Consider the following 16378-nt stretch of genomic DNA (forward strand, 5'->3'; position numbering starts at 1 on the left):
GAGAGAGAGAGAGAGAGAGAGAGAGAGAGAGAGAGAGAGAGAGAGAGAGAGACACACACACACACACACAATCCTGGCCCCAAATTTTTTTTTTTTTTTTTTTTTTTTTTTTTAAGTAAAATGGCGGGAAACGGGGGACCCCATTGAAGAGCGCTTCGCCTTTCTTTCAGTTTGAATGTTTCTTTCCTTCTCTTCTTCTGCTAGCCAGCTAGCTAGCTAGCTAGCCAGCTGTTTACATAGCTTTGTGAATGTGCATTTTTCCTTGACAACGGGAGAAAAGTGTTGCACCGTTCCCGGAGGTACTGCAATACCGGGTCGATGCGTGGAGCGGACGGAGCAAGCCCCATTTCCGACTCCCTGTTCGAAAAATCCATTTAATATGTAGTCCCCCGATGGGGGACGTATCAGATATTAAACTGATAAGAACAGATACTACACTTGATCTGAGCCAAAAGGCCGAGAAGCGATAACCCACAAATGGAACCCTGAAACCGCCGGACCCCCGGGGGTCTCGACAGACCTCAGCGGGTGGGTTGGCAAAAGCCAGCTCCTCTCTCCCTCCAACCCCCACTCACTCACTCACTCACTCAACCACCCACCCAACCACCCACCGTTTCCCTGGAAACAAACAGGCAGGTGTTTTTTGGAAAAAGTCGCTAATGCGTCTTTAAGTCACTATCCTGGCCCATCTCTGTCAATTTCTCTTGAAACAAGATACCGGGCTCTGCAAGAAGCAAAGCCGCTCCAAAAATACGTTGAACTCGTAAGTGTTCCTCTCCACGGAAGTCTTTAGTAAAAGGCGAAAGGCTTGTGCGTAATGAAGAGAAACCAGAGTCATATGGAAGTCAAGAGGTCGGGGCCCGAGACACACTCTGTGCACTCTAGGCAGGGTTCCCGCGGGTGCTCCCGGAACCCACTCTTCCAAGTTTTCGAGGGCTGTCTGTGGATAAAAAGAAAGGTCACAGACACAGAGGCACAGAGAGAGAGAGAGAGAGAGAGAGAGAGAGAGAGAGAGAGAGAGAGAGAGAGAGAGAGACACACACACACACACACAATCCTGGCCCCAAATTTTTTTTTTTTTTTTTTTTTTTTTTTTAAGTAAAATGGCGGGAAACGGGGGACCCCATTGAAGAGCGCTTCGCCTTTCTTTCAGTTTGAATGTTTCTTTCCTTCTCTTCTTCTGCTAGCCAGCTAGCTAGCTAGCTAGCCAGCTGTTTACATAGCTTTGTGAATGTGCATTTTTCCTTGACAACGGGAGAAAAGTGTTGCACCGTTCCCGGAGGTACTGCAATACCGGGTCGATGCGTGGAGCGGACGGAGCAAGCCCCATTTCCGACTCCCTGTTCGAAAAATCCATTTAATATGTAGTCCCCCGATGGGGGACGTATCAGATATTAAACTGATAAGAACAGATACTACACTTGATCTGAGCCAAAAGGCCGAGAAGCGATAACCCACAAATGGAACCCTGAAACCGCCGGACCCCCGGGGGTCTCGACAGACCTCAGCGGGTGGGTTGGCAAAAGCCAGCTCCTCTCTCCCTCCAACCCCCACTCACTCACTCACTCACTCAACCACCCACCCAACCACCCACCGTTTCCCTGGAAACAAACAGGCAGGTGTTTTTTGGAAAAAGTCGCTAATGCGTCTTTAAGTCACTATCCTGGCCCATCTCTGTCAATTTCTCTTGAAACAAGATACCGGGCTCTGCAAGAAGCAAAGCCGCTCCAAAAATACGTTGAACTCGTAAGTGTTCCTCTCCACGGAAGTCTTTAGTAAAAGGCGAAAGGCTTGTGCGTAATGAAGAGAAACCAGAGTCATATGGAAGTCAAGAGGTCGGGGCCCGAGACACACTCTGTGCACTCTAGGCAGGGTTCCCGCGGGTGCTCCCGGAACCCACTCTTCCAAGTTTTCGAGGGCTGTCTGTGGATAAAAAGAAAGGTCACAGACACAGAGGCACAGAGAGAGAGAGAGAGAGAGAGAGAGAGAGAGAGAGAGAGAGAGAGAGAGAGAGAGAGACACACACACACACACACAATCCTGGCCCCAAATTTTTTTTTTTTTTTTTTTTTTTTTTTTAAGTAAAATGGCGGGAAACGGGGGACCCCATTGAAGAGCGCTTCGCCTTTCTTTCAGTTTGAATGTTTCTTTCCTTCTCTTCTTCTGCTAGCCAGCTAGCTAGCTAGCTAGCCAGCTGTTTACATAGCTTTGTGAATGTGCATTTTTCCTTGACAACGGGAGAAAAGTGTTGCACCGTTCCCGGAGGTACTGCAATACCGGGTCGATGCGTGGAGCGGACGGAGCAAGCCCCATTTCCGACTCCCTGTTCGAAAAATCCATTTAATATGTAGTCCCCCGATGGGGGACGTATCAGATATTAAACTGATAAGAACAGATACTACACTTGATCTGAGCCAAAAGGCCGAGAAGCGATAACCCACAAATGGAACCCTGAAACCGCCGGACCCCCGGGGGTCTCGACAGACCTCAGCGGGTGGGTTGGCAAAAGCCAGCTCCTCTCTCCCTCCAACCCCCACTCACTCACTCACTCACTCAACCACCCACCCAACCACCCACCGTTTCCCTGGAAACAAACAGGCAGGTGTTTTTTGGAAAAAGTCGCTAATGCGTCTTTAAGTCACTATCCTGGCCCATCTCTGTCAATTTCTCTTGAAACAAGATACCGGGCTCTGCAAGAAGCAAAGCCGCTCCAAAAATACGTTGAACTCGTAAGTGTTCCTCTCCACGGAAGTCTTTAGTAAAAGGCGAAAGGCTTGTGCGTAATGAAGAGAAACCAGAGTCATATGGAAGTCAAGAGGTCGGGGCCCGAGACACACTCTGTGCACTCTAGGCAGGGTTCCCGCGGGTGCTCCCGGAACCCACTCTTCCAAGTTTTCGAGGGCTGTCTGTGGATAAAAAGAAAGGTCACAGACACAGAGGCACAGAGAGAGAGAGAGAGAGAGAGAGAGAGAGAGAGAGAGAGAGAGAGAGAGAGACACACACACACACACACAATCCTGGCCCCAAATTTTTTTTTTTTTTTTTTTTTTTTTTTTAAGTAAAATGGCGGGAAACGGGGGACCCCATTGAAGAGCGCTTCGCCTTTCTTTCAGTTTGAATGTTTCTTTCCTTCTCTTCTTCTGCTAGCCAGCTAGCTAGCTAGCTAGCCAGCTGTTTACATAGCTTTGTGAATGTGCATTTTTCCTTGACAACGGGAGAAAAGTGTTGCACCGTTCCCGGAGGTACTGCAATACCGGGTCGATGCGTGGAGCGGACGGAGCAAGCCCCATTTCCGACTCCCTGTTCGAAAAATCCATTTAATATGTAGTCCCCCGATGGGGGACGTATCAGATATTAAACTGATAAGAACAGATACTACACTTGATCTGAGCCAAAAGGCCGAGAAGCGATAACCCACAAATGGAACCCTGAAACCGCCGGACCCCCGGGGGTCTCGACAGACCTCAGCGGGTGGGTTGGCAAAAGCCAGCTCCTCTCTCCCTCCAACCCCCACTCACTCACTCACTCACTCAACCACCCACCCAACCACCCACCGTTTCCCTGGAAACAAACAGGCAGGTGTTTTTTGGAAAAAGTCGCTAATGCGTCTTTAAGTCACTATCCTGGCCCATCTCTGTCAATTTCTCTTGAAACAAGATACCGGGCTCTGCAAGAAGCAAAGCCGCTCCAAAAATACGTTGAACTCGTAAGTGTTCCTCTCCACGGAAGTCTTTAGTAAAAGGCGAAAGGCTTGTGCGTAATGAAGAGAAACCAGAGTCATATGGAAGTCAAGAGGTCGGGGCCCGAGACACACTCTGTGCACTCTAGGCAGGGTTCCCGCGGGTGCTCCCGGAACCCACTCTTCCAAGTTTTCGAGGGCTGTCTGTGGATAAAAAGAAAGGTCACAGACACAGAGGCACAGAGAGAGAGAGAGAGAGAGAGAGAGAGAGAGAGAGAGAGAGAGAGAGAGAGACACACACACACACACACAATCCTGGCCCCAAATTTTTTTTTTTTTTTTTTTTTTTTTTTAAGTAAAATGGCGGGAAACGGGGGACCCCATTGAAGAGCGCTTCGCCTTTCTTTCAGTTTGAATGTTTCTTTCCTTCTCTTCTTCTGCTAGCCAGCTAGCTAGCTAGCCAGCTGTTTACATAGCTTTGTGAATGTGCATTTTTCCTTGACAACGGGAGAAAAGTGTTGCACCGTTCCCGGAGGTACTGCAATACCGGGTCGATGCGTGGAGCGGACGGAGCAAGCCCCATTTCCGACTCCCTGTTCGAAAAATCCATTTAATATGTAGTCCCCCGATGGGGGACGTATCAGATATTAAACTGATAAGAACAGATACTACACTTGATCTGAGCCAAAAGGCCGAGAAGCGATAACCCACAAATGGAACCCTGAAACCGCCGGACCCCCGGGGGTCTCGACAGACCTCAGCGGGTGGGTTGGCAAAAGCCAGCTCCTCTCTCCCTCCAACCCCCACTCACTCACTCACTCACTCAACCACCCACCCAACCACCCACCGTTTCCCTGGAAACAAACAGGCAGGTGTTTTTTGGAAAAAGTCGCTAATGCGTCTTTAAGTCACTATCCTGGCCCATCTCTGTCAATTTCTCTTGAAACAAGATACCGGGCTCTGCAAGAAGCAAAGCCGCTCCAAAAATACGTTGAACTCGTAAGTGTTCCTCTCCACGGAAGTCTTTAGTAAAAGGCGAAAGGCTTGTGCGTAATGAAGAGAAACCAGAGTCATATGGAAGTCAAGAGGTCGGGGCCCGAGACACACTCTGTGCACTCTAGGCAGGGTTCCCGCGGGTGCTCCCGGAACCCACTCTTCCAAGTTTTCGAGGGCTGTCTGTGGATAAAAAGAAAGGTCACAGACACAGAGGCACAGAGAGAGAGAGAGAGAGAGAGAGAGAGAGAGAGAGAGAGAGAGAGAGAGAGACACACACACACACACACAATCCTGGCCCCAAATTTTTTTTTTTTTTTTTTTTTTTTTTTAAGTAAAATGGCGGGAAACGGGGGACCCCATTGAAGAGCGCTTCGCCTTTCTTTCAGTTTGAATGTTTCTTTCCTTCTCTTCTTCTGCTAGCCAGCTAGCTAGCTAGCTAGCCAGCTGTTTACATAGCTTTGTGAATGTGCATTTTTCCTTGACAACGGGAGAAAAGTGTTGCACCGTTCCCGGAGGTACTGCAATACCGGGTCGATGCGTGGAGCGGACGGAGCAAGCCCCATTTCCGACTCCCTGTTCGAAAAATCCATTTAATATGTAGTCCCCCGATGGGGGACGTATCAGATATTAAACTGATAAGAACAGATACTACACTTGATCTGAGCCAAAAGGCCGAGAAGCGATAACCCACAAATGGAACCCTGAAACCGCCGGACCCCCGGGGGTCTCGACAGACCTCAGCGGGTGGGTTGGCAAAAGCCAGCTCCTCTCTCCCTCCAACCCCCACTCACTCACTCACTCACTCAACCACCCACCCAACCACCCACCCACCGTTTCCCTGGAAACAAACAGGCAGGTGTTTTTTGGAAAAAGTCGCTAATGCGTCTTTAAGTCACTATCCTGGCCCATCTCTGTCAATTTCTCTTGAAACAAGATACCGGGCTCTGCAAGAAGCAAAGCCGCTCCAAAAATACGTTGAACTCGTAAGTGTTCCTCTCCACGGAAGTCTTTAGTAAAAGGCGAAAGGCTTGTGCGTAATGAAGAGAAACCAGAGTCATATGGAAGTCAAGAGGTCGGGGCCCGAGACACACTCTGTGCACTCTAGGCAGGGTTCCCGCGGGTGCTCCCGGAACCCACTCTTCCAAGTTTTCGAGGGCTGTCTGTGGATAAAAAGAAAGGTCACAGACACAGAGGCACAGAGAGAGAGAGAGAGAGAGAGAGAGAGAGAGAGAGAGAGAGAGAGACACACACACACAATCCTGGCCCCAAATTTTTTTTTTTTTTTAAGTAAAATGGCGGGAAACGGGGGACCCCATTGAAGAGCGCTTCGCCTTTCTTTCAGTTTGAATGTTTCTTTCCTTCTCTTCTTCTGCTAGCCAGCTAGCTAGCTAGCTAGCCAGCTGTTTACATAGCTTTGTGAATGTGCATTTTTCCTTGACAACGGGAGAAAAGTGTTGCACCGTTCCCGGAGGTACTGCAATACCGGGTCGATGCGTGGAGCGGACGGAGCAAGCCCCATTTCCGACTCCCTGTTCGAAAAATCCATTTAATATGTAGTCCCCCGATGGGGGACGTATCAGATATTAAACTGATAAGAACAGATACTACACTTGATCTGAGCCAAAAGGCCGAGAAGCGATAACCCACAAATGGAACCCTGAAACCGCCGGACCCCCGGGGGTCTCGACAGACCTCAGCGGGTGGGTTGGCAAAAGCCAGCTCCTCTCTCCCTCCAACCCCCACTCACTCACTCACTCACTCAACCACCCACCCAACCACCCACCCACCGTTTCCCTGGAAACAAACAGGCAGGTGTTTTTTGGAAAAAGTCGCTAATGCGTCTTTAAGTCACTATCCTGGCCCATCTCTGTCAATTTCTCTTGAAACAAGATACCGGGCTCTGCAAGAAGCAAAGCCGCTCCAAAAATACGTTGAACTCGTAAGTGTTCCTCTCCACGGAAGTCTTTAGTAAAAGGCGAAAGGCTTGTGCGTAATGAAGAGAAACCAGAGTCATATGGAAGTCAAGAGGTCGGGGCCCGAGACACACTCTGTGCACTCTAGGCAGGGTTCCCGCGGGTGCTCCCGGAACCCACTCTTCCAAGTTTTCGAGGGCTGTCTGTGGATAAAAAGAAAGGTCACAGACACAGAGGCACAGAGAGAGAGAGAGAGAGAGAGAGAGAGAGAGAGAGAGAGAGAGAGAGAGAGACACACACACACACACACAATCCTGGCCCCAAATTTTTTTTTTTTTTTTTTTTTTTTTTTTAAGTAAAATGGCGGGAAACGGGGGACCCCATTGAAGAGCGCTTCGCCTTTCTTTCAGTTTGAATGTTTCTTTCCTTCTCTTCTTCTGCTAGCCAGCTAGCTAGCTAGCCAGCTGTTTACATAGCTTTGTGAATGTGCATTTTTCCTTGACAACGGGAGAAAAGTGTTGCACCGTTCCCGGAGGTACTGCAATACCGGGTCGATGCGTGGAGCGGACGGAGCAAGCCCCATTTCCGACTCCCTGTTCGAAAAATCCATTTAATATGTAGTCCCCCGATGGGGGACGTATCAGATATTAAACTGATAAGAACAGATACTACACTTGATCTGAGCCAAAAGGCCGAGAAGCGATAACCCACAAATGGAACCCTGAAACCGCCGGACCCCCGGGGGTCTCGACAGACCTCAGCGGGTGGGTTGGCAAAAGCCAGCTCCTCTCTCCCTCCAACCCCCACTCACTCACTCACTCAACCACCCACCCAACCACCCACCCACCGTTTCCCTGGAAACAAACAGGCAGGTGTTTTTTGGAAAAAGTCGCTAATGCGTCTTTAAGTCACTATCCTGGCCCATCTCTGTCAATTTCTCTTGAAACAAGATACCGGGCTCTGCAAGAAGCAAAGCCGCTCCAAAAATACGTTGAACTCGTAAGTGTTCCTCTCCACGGAAGTCTTTAGTAAAAGGCGAAAGGCTTGTGCGTAATGAAGAGAAACCAGAGTCATATGGAAGTCAAGAGGTCGGGGCCCGAGACACACTCTGTGCACTCTAGGCAGGGTTCCCGCGGGTGCTCCCGGAACCCACTCTTCCAAGTTTTCGAGGGCTGTCTGTGGATAAAAAGAAAGGTCACAGACACAGAGGCACAGAGAGAGAGAGAGAGAGAGAGAGAGAGAGAGAGAGAGAGAGAGAGACACACACACACAATCCTGGCCCCAAATTTTTTTTTTTTTTTAAGTAAAATGGCGGGAAACGGGGGACCCCATTGAAGAGCGCTTCGCCTTTCTTTCAGTTTGAATGTTTCTTTCCTTCTCTTCTTCTGCTAGCCAGCTAGCTAGCTAGCTAGCCAGCTGTTTACATAGCTTTGTGAATGTGCATTTTTCCTTGACAACGGGAGAAAAGTGTTGCACCGTTCCCGGAGGTACTGCAATACCGGGTCGATGCGTGGAGCGGACGGAGCAAGCCCCATTTCCGACTCCCTGTTCGAAAAATCCATTTAATATGTAGTCCCCCGATGGGGGACGTATCAGATATTAAACTGATAAGAACAGATACTACACTTGATCTGAGCCAAAAGGCCGAGAAGCGATAACCCACAAATGGAACCCTGAAACCGCCGGACCCCCGGGGGTCTCGACAGACCTCAGCGGGTGGGTTGGCAAAAGCCAGCTCCTCTCTCCCTCCAACCCCCACTCACTCACTCACTCAACCACCCACCCAACCACCCACCCACCGTTTCCCTGGAAACAAACAGGCAGGTGTTTTTTGGAAAAAGTCGCTAATGCGTCTTTAAGTCACTATCCTGGCCCATCTCTGTCAATTTCTCTTGAAACAAGATACCGGGCTCTGCAAGAAGCAAAGCCGCTCCAAAAATACGTTGAACTCGTAAGTGTTCCTCTCCACGGAAGTCTTTAGTAAAAGGCGAAAGGCTTGTGCGTAATGAAGAGAAACCAGAGTCATATGGAAGTCAAGAGGTCGGGGCCCGAGACACACTCTGTGCACTCTAGGCAGGGTTCCCGCGGGTGCTCCCGGAACCCACTCTTCCAAGTTTTCGAGGGCTGTCTGTGGATAAAAAGAAAGGTCACAGACACAGAGGCACAGAGAGAGAGAGAGAGAGAGAGAGAGAGAGAGAGAGAGAGAGAGAGAGACACACACACACAATCCTGGCCCCAAATTTTTTTTTTTTTTTTTTTTTTTTTTTTTAAGTAAAATGGCGGGAAACGGGGGACCCCATTGAAGAGCGCTTCGCCTTTCTTTCAGTTTGAATGTTTCTTTCCTTCTCTTCTTCTGCTAGCCAGCTAGCTAGCTAGCCAGCTGTTTACATAGCTTTGTGAATGTGCATTTTTCCTTGACAACGGGAGAAAAGTGTTGCACCGTTCCCGGAGGTACTGCAATACCGGGTCGATGCGTGGAGCGGACGGAGCAAGCCCCATTTCCGACTCCCTGTTCGAAAAATCCATTTAATATGTAGTCCCCCGATGGGGGACGTATCAGATATTAAACTGATAAGAACAGATACTACACTTGATCTGAGCCAAAAGGCCGAGAAGCGATAACCCACAAATGGAACCCTGAAACCGCCGGACCCCCGGGGGTCTCGACAGACCTCAGCGGGTGGGTTGGCAAAAGCCAGCTCCTCTCTCCCTCCAACCCCCACTCACTCACTCACTCACTCAACCACCCACCCAACCACCCACCGTTTCCCTGGAAACAAACAGGCAGGTGTTTTTTGGAAAAAGTCGCTAATGCGTCTTTAAGTCACTATCCTGGCCCATCTCTGTCAATTTCTCTTGAAACAAGATACCGGGCTCTGCAAGAAGCAAAGCCGCTCCAAAAATACGTTGAACTCGTAAGTGTTCCTCTCCACGGAAGTCTTTAGTAAAAGGCGAAAGGCTTGTGCGTAATGAAGAGAAACCAGAGTCATATGGAAGTCAAGAGGTCGGGGCCCGAGACACACTCTGTGCACTCTAGGCAGGGTTCCCGCGGGTGCTCCCGGAACCCACTCTTCCAAGTTTTCGAGGGCTGTCTGTGGATAAAAAGAAAGGTCACAGACACAGAGGCACAGAGAGAGAGAGAGAGAGAGAGAGAGAGAGAGAGAGAGAGAGAGAGACACACACACACAATCCTGGCCCCAAATTTTTTTTTTTTTTTAAGTAAAATGGCGGGAAACGGGGGACCCCATTGAAGAGCGCTTCGCCTTTCTTTCAGTTTGAATGTTTCTTTCCTTCTCTTCTTCTGCTAGCCAGCTAGCTAGCTAGCTAGCCAGCTGTTTACATAGCTTTGTGAATGTGCATTTTTCCTTGACAACGGGAGAAAAGTGTTGCACCGTTCCCGGAGGTACTGCAATACCGGGTCGATGCGTGGAGCGGACGGAGCAAGCCCCATTTCCGACTCCCTGTTCGAAAAATCCATTTAATATGTAGTCCCCCGATGGGGGACGTATCAGATATTAAACTGATAAGAACAGATACTACACTTGATCTGAGCCAAAAGGCCGAGAAGCGATAACCCACAAATGGAACCCTGAAACCGCCGGACCCCCGGGGGTCTCGACAGACCTCAGCGGGTGGGTTGGCAAAAGCCAGCTCCTCTCTCCCTCCAACCCCCACTCACTCACTCACTCAACCACCCACCCAACCACCCACCCACCGTTTCCCTGGAAACAAACAGGCAGGTGTTTTTTGGAAAAAGTCGCTAATGCGTCTTTAAGTCACTATCCTGGCCCATCTCTGTCAATTTCTCTTGAAACAAGATACCGGGCTCTGCAAGAAGCAAAGCCGCTCCAAAAATACGTCGAACTCGTAAGTGTTCCTCTCCACGGAAGTCTTTAGTAAAAGGCGAAAGGCTTGTGCGTAATGAAGAGAAACCAGAGTCATATGGAAGTCAAGAGGTCGGGGCCCGAGACACACTCTGTGCACTCTAGGCAGGGTTCCCGCGGGTGCTCCCGGAACCCACTCTTCCAAGTTTTCGAGGGCTGTCTGTGGATAAAAAGAAGGTCACAGACACAGAGGCACAGAGAGACAGAGAGAGAGAGAGAGTAAAGTGCCTTGCTGATGGGCACAACGGCAATAGGTAGTATACGGGGATGTTGAAGCACGGTGGGTTACCGGCTTCAATGTCCCTGTGTCCTACCTACTGCTGTTTTGCCTTTGAGCAAGGGACTTCACCCCTAAGTGCTCCAGGTGCTCTGCTCTGCCACAGCCCGTGCTGCTCCCAGCCTGTGACCAACAGGCAAAATAGTTACAGACATCTACGCACTATGAGACTGTTTTTGTAGAAACTGACACACCCCTGGATGCTGACACATAATCAACATTTTTAAAACACTGAAAAATCCCCTCAAATCAACTCAGGGTTTGGCCAAAAATGTGATCTAATGCATTGTATACATCTGGGGACTTTCTGTAAAAGAAAGCTTACAGGAAATGCCATAGGTGTAACATTTAGTTTTGAACATCCTATTCTGGTCAGATGCAGGACTGAACTTTTCAGGAGAAGCGCAATACTCTCATTAGTTGGGCTACCTAAATGAGCCCACAAGAGCCTAACTACTGAGTTCTTATTGCTAATGTTTTTATTTAATATATTTGAATGTATTGTATATTTAGTATGCAACAAGTGCACTGCATTACAGTGCAATTGATGTTAGACTATAAATGTGTATTTGTTAAAGTGAAATAGTAAATGTGAAAATAGAAAAAAATAAACTCATATTGATCTATGACTTTAGTAAAGTTCTTACCATAGGTTTTGGGCTGGACGACACATCAGCTTTGATGACCTGAAATAAGTGAACCAAGACAACAATTAGACATCAATTACATCTTGGTAGTTAAGAGACACTGTCTGCATTACAACATATTGCATGACAGGGTAGTGAATTGCTCATCATCCTGGCTCTTCCAAGATGGGTGGTAATTTCATCTAGCATCTTTAAAAAAAAAGTTCCTCACCTGTGTTGTCCATGGCCAGTCAGAATCACCGTAACTATAAGTCAACTCTTCGCCAACTACAATATCTCGAGTCGCGAAGAGGCACAAGTGTGGCTCATCGTTTGCTTGTATGGCCTTCATTTTGAGATTGTGTCTTTTGTGATCATCATTAACGAGTCTCCCAAGGGAGGAGTCCTCTTCAGATGCATCAATGCTGCATAGAAACATAACATGTCACAGTTTAATGAAGATATTGCAGCACAGGGTTTATATTTCAGAAAAGGGACAGAAAAGTCCCAAGCATTTCGCTACACTCGCATTAACATCTGCTAACCATGTGTATGTGACAAATACATTTTGATTTGATAGTCCCTAACGCGTTGTTTAAAAAAAAGGAGTGCAGATGCTCTGATAGCGAACCAGTTGGTTTGAAGAATAATATTTTTCCTCACTGTTTAGGTCAGGGACAAGGTCAAATTAGGATCTTGGCCTGAGACAGACCTACAGTGCATACTGTGCCACCAACCATTAAAATGTCTGTCTCCATTTGAATGTTGTTGCTTTTTTAAGATCTCAAAAGGTAGTAATGTGTTTATTTTGTTCTCATCAATCCTACTTACCACCATGTTCTTCCTTTCCATTGAAAATAAACACCTTTTCAGAATCACTGTACTGATCAGCTCGGACCTCGCTCTCCTGTTGTGTAAGCAGTTCACCTCGGTACTCCACAACAAAGTCTCCTTTGGATATGAATTCAGTGGCAAAAACTCCTCGTTCTTAGCAGACAAAAAATACAAACATTAGGAGATATTGCATTGTGCTTGTCAATTATTACAGAGAATAATCCACTCTGGTCACATGATCACCCCATTCAACTTGCCAAGCTTCTTCAAAAACAACTGCTCCTATAAAGTGACCTCACACTGTCTAAAAGTGATCCCACACATATCACCGCCAATCAAAATGAGGTTCAGGTGTGCAGCAGGGAGTTTGGGGAGGGGGATGCACTGCTCTGTCTGTTTCAAGAGGCTAGATTCAGTTGTCACTCTTACTTTATCTTCTAAACTAATGATTTGTTTTCAAGGTGGGCCTTCTCAGGTGGAAGGAGATTTCAGATGGAGCATCATGTGACTGTAGTGAACCTTTAAGAATCATATGATCATAATACAAAGACATGGCAAACTATTCCTTAAAACCTTTTTCCTGGGTGACTGTGCCCATATATCCCAATTCACTGTTTCCCACTAACCTCTAAAATATAGGACTGTCAGAAATATATTCAATATTCACCTCACCTTTAAAGATATTGGTAAAACGCTGGTAAAGTACTGGTTTATCAATGTTTGATCTTATGTGATGCTCTGCATCCTCCATGGGCCGGAGCAGTCTGGAAGATCTCTCCATCAGGCCAACTCAAATCTATCCTTAATCTGTGGAATAAAGCAGACATTATAAACTGGGTAGTTTGGGTCCTGGATGTTGATTGGCTGTAACTCTGGTATATTTAAGCAATAAGGCACTTCGGGGGTTTGTGGTATATGGCCAATATACCACGGCTAAGGGCTGTAACCAGGCACTCCGCGTTGCCTCTTGCATAAGAAGAGTCCTCAGCCGTTCCTTACTGCTTAAATATACCAAGGCAGAAAATCAGAACATCAACATTCATGGCTTAAACCACAATTTATAAGAAACAATGTTTGTTAGATGATATGTATATGAATGTTTGTTGTTTGACTACAAAACAAGCACGTTAGAAGCAGTAAAAAAATAAATATCATACTTTCCCTCTTCCACTCTGCCATGAGATGGTGGGGTGGTGGGGTGCACAACACCTGGTTGCAAGCTAGCCAACTTTAGCTAGCTAAACTAACAATGCACCATCTAATGTTATCAAACTGTTACCTTAGACCTACTCAAGGTTATCACGCGTCCCATTTAGCTGTCAATGCATGTTACTTATAACCACACTGATAGAATTGACTGAAATAGCTATCCATTAATATCAATACTTAGCTAACCAAGCTACCCGCCCAAATGTCAACAAAACTGGCTCACTAGTGCATTAGCTAGATAGCTTGTTTGTTGCTAATGCTAGCTCACTAACTACTAACTAGGCTAACATAGTTCATAAACCAATACAAGGATTTATGGCGGTGGAATTGTACTACAGCATGAAAATATTATATTACTCACCCTTTTTTTAGGAACAGCGGTGACCTGCATTTGGCACGCGCTTCTCCAGGTGAAAGTGATTTTCCCTCTCTGGCTCTGCGCGGTAAAGAGGAGTGGGGGAGGGGTAATTACAACGTGGGGACAGAGATAGTCATTTGGGGACGTGTCACCACAGTGGTGTGTGTGCATCTGTCAAGGCTCTGGAATCCTATAAAATCGCCATGACTGATGTTGATATTTCAGTTGTGTAGTAAATATTATATAGACCTAAGAAGTAGGCTAATACATTGCAAAATTAATGTATTTCGCCTAGGCCTATAGGTCATAGGAAACCTCAAGACACCAAAATGGAAATTTTAAGGATTCAGAAATTGTATTGATTGATCCAGAAACACATAGAAATAAGGTCAGGCCAAGGTCATATGCCTTGGCTATTTTCTGACATAGGAAGGGCTGGCTTACTGGGGCTATTGCCCCTGGGCCCCATATATACAGTATGTATTATATATTTATTTTTTACTGCAACCGCCAACCACAGGGGGATTCAGGAGCCCACTCTCAATGAGTGTAGAGGCCTGCTGCTGCGGCCACTTTGTTATTTGTAGATGGGGAGGAGAGGAGGTAGGGGGGCAACTTGGGTAATTGATTAAGAAAAATATATTAACTGCATAATAAATCAATGTGACTAGTAAATTGTGTGATTCAGGAGCTGGGACCAAGCCCGTAGGGGACCCAAGGGGCAAAACAAATACAAAATAAATACTTTTTACAATTTTTTTTTTTTTTTTATCCAACCACAGGAGCCCGCTCTCAATGTTTAAAATACAACAGAGAGCATACTTTAGCCAAAGAGGATCAATAGTTTCTAAAATAATAACTATCAAAAATACATACAGTGCATGTACTGTATCTGCCAAAATAAAATAAACACCAACAAGTGTATCAAACACAGAGTTAAAATCAAATCAAATCAAATTGTATTTGTCAACTGCATCGAACGCAACAGGTGTAGACATTACCTTGAAATGCTTACTTACAAACCCTTAACCAACAATGGAATTTTAAGAAAATAGAGTTTTACTAAATAATCTTTATTAAATAAACAAATGTAAAAAAAAGTTACAAAATAATGAAGCTATATACAGGGGGTACCGGTACCAATTCAATGTGCGGGGGTACAGGTTAGTCGAGGTAATTTAGGTAATTTGCACATGTAGGTAGGGGTAAAGTGACTATGCATACATAATAAACAGCAAGTAGTAGCAGTGTAAAAACAAAGGGGGGGTTGGGTTAGGGTTAGGGTTAGGGTAGGCCGTCTCGTCGTTGTTGGTAATCAAGCCTACCACTGTTGTGTCGTCCGCAAACTTGATGATTGAGTTGGAGGCGTGCGTGGCCACGCAGTCGTGGGTGAACACGGAGTACAGGAGAGGGCTCAGAACGCACCCTTGTGGGGCCCCAGTGTTGAGGATCAGCGGGGAGGAGATGTTGTTGCCCACCCTCACCACCTGGGGGCGGCCCGTCAGGAAGTCCAGTACCCAGTTGCACAGGGCGGGGTCGAGACCCAGGGTCTCGAGCTTGATGACGAGCTTGGAGGGTACTATGGTGTTGAATGCCGAGCTGTAGTCAATGAACAGCATTCTCACGTAGGTATTCCTCTTGTCCAGATGGGTTAGGGCAGTGTGCAGTGTGGTTGAGATTGCATCGTCTGTGGACCTATTTGGGCGGTAAGCAAATTGGAGTGGGTCTAGGGTGTCAGGTAGGGTGGAGGTGATATGGTCCTTGACTAGTCTCTCAAAGCACTTCCTCACGTCCTGACCAACACTAAAACAAAGAAAACACAAAAGAACTATGGTCAGAACGTGACAGTCTCCAGCTTCAGTGATTTTTGCAGTTCGTTCCAGTCATTGGCAGCAGAGAACTGTAAGGAACGGCGATCAAAGGGGGAATTGGCTTTGGGGGTGATCAGTGAGATATACAGTGCCTTGCGAAAGTATTCGGCCCCCTTGAACTTTGCGACCTTTTGCCACATTTCAGGCTTCAAACATAAAGATATAAAACTGTATTTTTTTGTGTAGAATCAACAACAAGTGGGACACAATCATGAAGTGGAACGACATTTATTGGATATTTCAAACTTTTTTAACAAATCAAAAACTGAAAAATTGGGCGTGCAAAATTATTCAGCCCCTTTACTTTCAGTGCAACAAACTCTCTCCAGAAGTTCAGTGAGGATCTCTGAATGATCCAATGTTGACCTAAATGACTAATGATGATAAATACAATCCACCTGTGTGTAATCAAGTCTCCGTATAAATGCACCTGCACTGTGATAGTCTCAGAGGTCCGTTAAAAGCGCAGAGAGCATCATGAAGAACAAGGAACACACCAGGCAGGTCCGAGATACTGTTGTGAAGAAGTTTAAAGCCGGATTTGGATACAAAAAGATTTCCCAAGCTTTAAACATCCCAAGGAGCACTGTGCAAGCGATAATATTGAAATGGAAAGAGTATCAGACCACTGCAAATCTACCAAGACCTGGCCGTCCCTCTAAACTTTCAGCTCATACAAGGAGAAGACTGATTAGAGATGCAGCCAAGAGGCCCATGATCACTCTGGATGA

At 46.8% G+C, this 16378-nt stretch overlaps 22 non-coding genes and 1 pseudogene across 23 annotated transcripts; all 23 read right to left on the reverse strand.

The window, feature by feature from the left end:
* Nucleotides 1-277: 277 nt before the first annotated feature.
* On the reverse strand, nt 278-468 carry LOC149972739 (U2 spliceosomal RNA). The gene has a single exon (XR_016490795.1). It is a non-coding gene; the product is annotated as a U2 spliceosomal RNA (small nuclear RNA).
* A 252-nt stretch (nt 469-720) lies between these two features.
* LOC149972740 (U5 spliceosomal RNA) lies at nt 721-837 on the reverse strand. The gene has a single exon (XR_016490756.1). It is a non-coding gene; the product is annotated as a U5 spliceosomal RNA (small nuclear RNA).
* A 423-nt stretch (nt 838-1260) lies between these two features.
* LOC149972741 (U2 spliceosomal RNA) lies at nt 1261-1451 on the reverse strand. The gene has a single exon (XR_016490796.1). It is a non-coding gene; the product is annotated as a U2 spliceosomal RNA (small nuclear RNA).
* A 252-nt stretch (nt 1452-1703) lies between these two features.
* On the reverse strand, nt 1704-1820 carry LOC149972742 (U5 spliceosomal RNA). Its single transcript, XR_016490757.1, has one exon. It is a non-coding gene; the product is annotated as a U5 spliceosomal RNA (small nuclear RNA).
* A 423-nt stretch (nt 1821-2243) lies between these two features.
* LOC149972743 (U2 spliceosomal RNA) lies at nt 2244-2434 on the reverse strand. Its single transcript, XR_016490797.1, has one exon. It is a non-coding gene; the product is annotated as a U2 spliceosomal RNA (small nuclear RNA).
* A 252-nt stretch (nt 2435-2686) lies between these two features.
* On the reverse strand, nt 2687-2803 carry LOC149972744 (U5 spliceosomal RNA). The gene has a single exon (XR_016490758.1). It is a non-coding gene; the product is annotated as a U5 spliceosomal RNA (small nuclear RNA).
* A 417-nt stretch (nt 2804-3220) lies between these two features.
* On the reverse strand, nt 3221-3411 carry LOC149972745 (U2 spliceosomal RNA). The gene has a single exon (XR_016490798.1). It is a non-coding gene; the product is annotated as a U2 spliceosomal RNA (small nuclear RNA).
* A 252-nt stretch (nt 3412-3663) lies between these two features.
* On the reverse strand, nt 3664-3780 carry LOC149972746 (U5 spliceosomal RNA). Its single transcript, XR_016490759.1, has one exon. It is a non-coding gene; the product is annotated as a U5 spliceosomal RNA (small nuclear RNA).
* A 412-nt stretch (nt 3781-4192) lies between these two features.
* LOC149972747 (U2 spliceosomal RNA) lies at nt 4193-4383 on the reverse strand. Its single transcript, XR_016490799.1, has one exon. It is a non-coding gene; the product is annotated as a U2 spliceosomal RNA (small nuclear RNA).
* Nucleotides 4384-4635: 252 nt separating this feature from the next.
* Nucleotides 4636-4752, reverse strand: LOC149972748 (U5 spliceosomal RNA). Its single transcript, XR_016490760.1, has one exon. It is a non-coding gene; the product is annotated as a U5 spliceosomal RNA (small nuclear RNA).
* Nucleotides 4753-5168: 416 nt separating this feature from the next.
* Nucleotides 5169-5359, reverse strand: LOC149972749 (U2 spliceosomal RNA). Its single transcript, XR_016490800.1, has one exon. It is a non-coding gene; the product is annotated as a U2 spliceosomal RNA (small nuclear RNA).
* Nucleotides 5360-5615: 256 nt separating this feature from the next.
* LOC149972750 (U5 spliceosomal RNA) lies at nt 5616-5732 on the reverse strand. Its single transcript, XR_016490761.1, has one exon. It is a non-coding gene; the product is annotated as a U5 spliceosomal RNA (small nuclear RNA).
* Nucleotides 5733-6124: 392 nt separating this feature from the next.
* On the reverse strand, nt 6125-6315 carry LOC149972751 (U2 spliceosomal RNA). Its single transcript, XR_016490801.1, has one exon. It is a non-coding gene; the product is annotated as a U2 spliceosomal RNA (small nuclear RNA).
* A 256-nt stretch (nt 6316-6571) lies between these two features.
* On the reverse strand, nt 6572-6688 carry LOC149972752 (U5 spliceosomal RNA). The gene has a single exon (XR_016490762.1). It is a non-coding gene; the product is annotated as a U5 spliceosomal RNA (small nuclear RNA).
* Nucleotides 6689-7101: 413 nt separating this feature from the next.
* Nucleotides 7102-7292, reverse strand: LOC149972753 (U2 spliceosomal RNA). The gene has a single exon (XR_016490802.1). It is a non-coding gene; the product is annotated as a U2 spliceosomal RNA (small nuclear RNA).
* A 252-nt stretch (nt 7293-7544) lies between these two features.
* On the reverse strand, nt 7545-7661 carry LOC149972754 (U5 spliceosomal RNA). The gene has a single exon (XR_016490763.1). It is a non-coding gene; the product is annotated as a U5 spliceosomal RNA (small nuclear RNA).
* Nucleotides 7662-8053: 392 nt separating this feature from the next.
* Nucleotides 8054-8244, reverse strand: LOC149972755 (U2 spliceosomal RNA). Its single transcript, XR_016490803.1, has one exon. It is a non-coding gene; the product is annotated as a U2 spliceosomal RNA (small nuclear RNA).
* Nucleotides 8245-8496: 252 nt separating this feature from the next.
* On the reverse strand, nt 8497-8613 carry LOC149972756 (U5 spliceosomal RNA). Its single transcript, XR_016490764.1, has one exon. It is a non-coding gene; the product is annotated as a U5 spliceosomal RNA (small nuclear RNA).
* Nucleotides 8614-9017: 404 nt separating this feature from the next.
* On the reverse strand, nt 9018-9208 carry LOC149972757 (U2 spliceosomal RNA). The gene has a single exon (XR_016490804.1). It is a non-coding gene; the product is annotated as a U2 spliceosomal RNA (small nuclear RNA).
* Nucleotides 9209-9460: 252 nt separating this feature from the next.
* Nucleotides 9461-9577, reverse strand: LOC149972758 (U5 spliceosomal RNA). The gene has a single exon (XR_016490765.1). It is a non-coding gene; the product is annotated as a U5 spliceosomal RNA (small nuclear RNA).
* Nucleotides 9578-9969: 392 nt separating this feature from the next.
* Nucleotides 9970-10160, reverse strand: LOC149972759 (U2 spliceosomal RNA). The gene has a single exon (XR_016490805.1). It is a non-coding gene; the product is annotated as a U2 spliceosomal RNA (small nuclear RNA).
* A 252-nt stretch (nt 10161-10412) lies between these two features.
* Nucleotides 10413-10529, reverse strand: LOC118943678 (U5 spliceosomal RNA). Its single transcript, XR_005038996.2, has one exon. It is a non-coding gene; the product is annotated as a U5 spliceosomal RNA (small nuclear RNA).
* A 797-nt stretch (nt 10530-11326) lies between these two features.
* LOC110502102 (histone-lysine N-methyltransferase set-1-like) lies at nt 11327-13011 on the reverse strand (annotated as a pseudogene). The gene is made up of 4 exons (XR_005038971.2): nt 12882-13011; nt 12207-12362; nt 11608-11800; nt 11327-11435 (listed from the first exon to the last, which is right to left on the reverse strand). The product of XR_005038971.2 is annotated as a histone-lysine N-methyltransferase set-1-like (transcript).
* Nucleotides 13012-16378: the final 3367 nt, after the last annotated feature.

Source organism: Oncorhynchus mykiss, chromosome 22 (genome assembly GCF_057628025.1).
Source record: "Oncorhynchus mykiss isolate SJ-2025 chromosome 22, ASM5762802v1, whole genome shotgun sequence".
Taxonomy (NCBI): domain Eukaryota; kingdom Metazoa; phylum Chordata; class Actinopteri; order Salmoniformes; family Salmonidae; genus Oncorhynchus; species Oncorhynchus mykiss.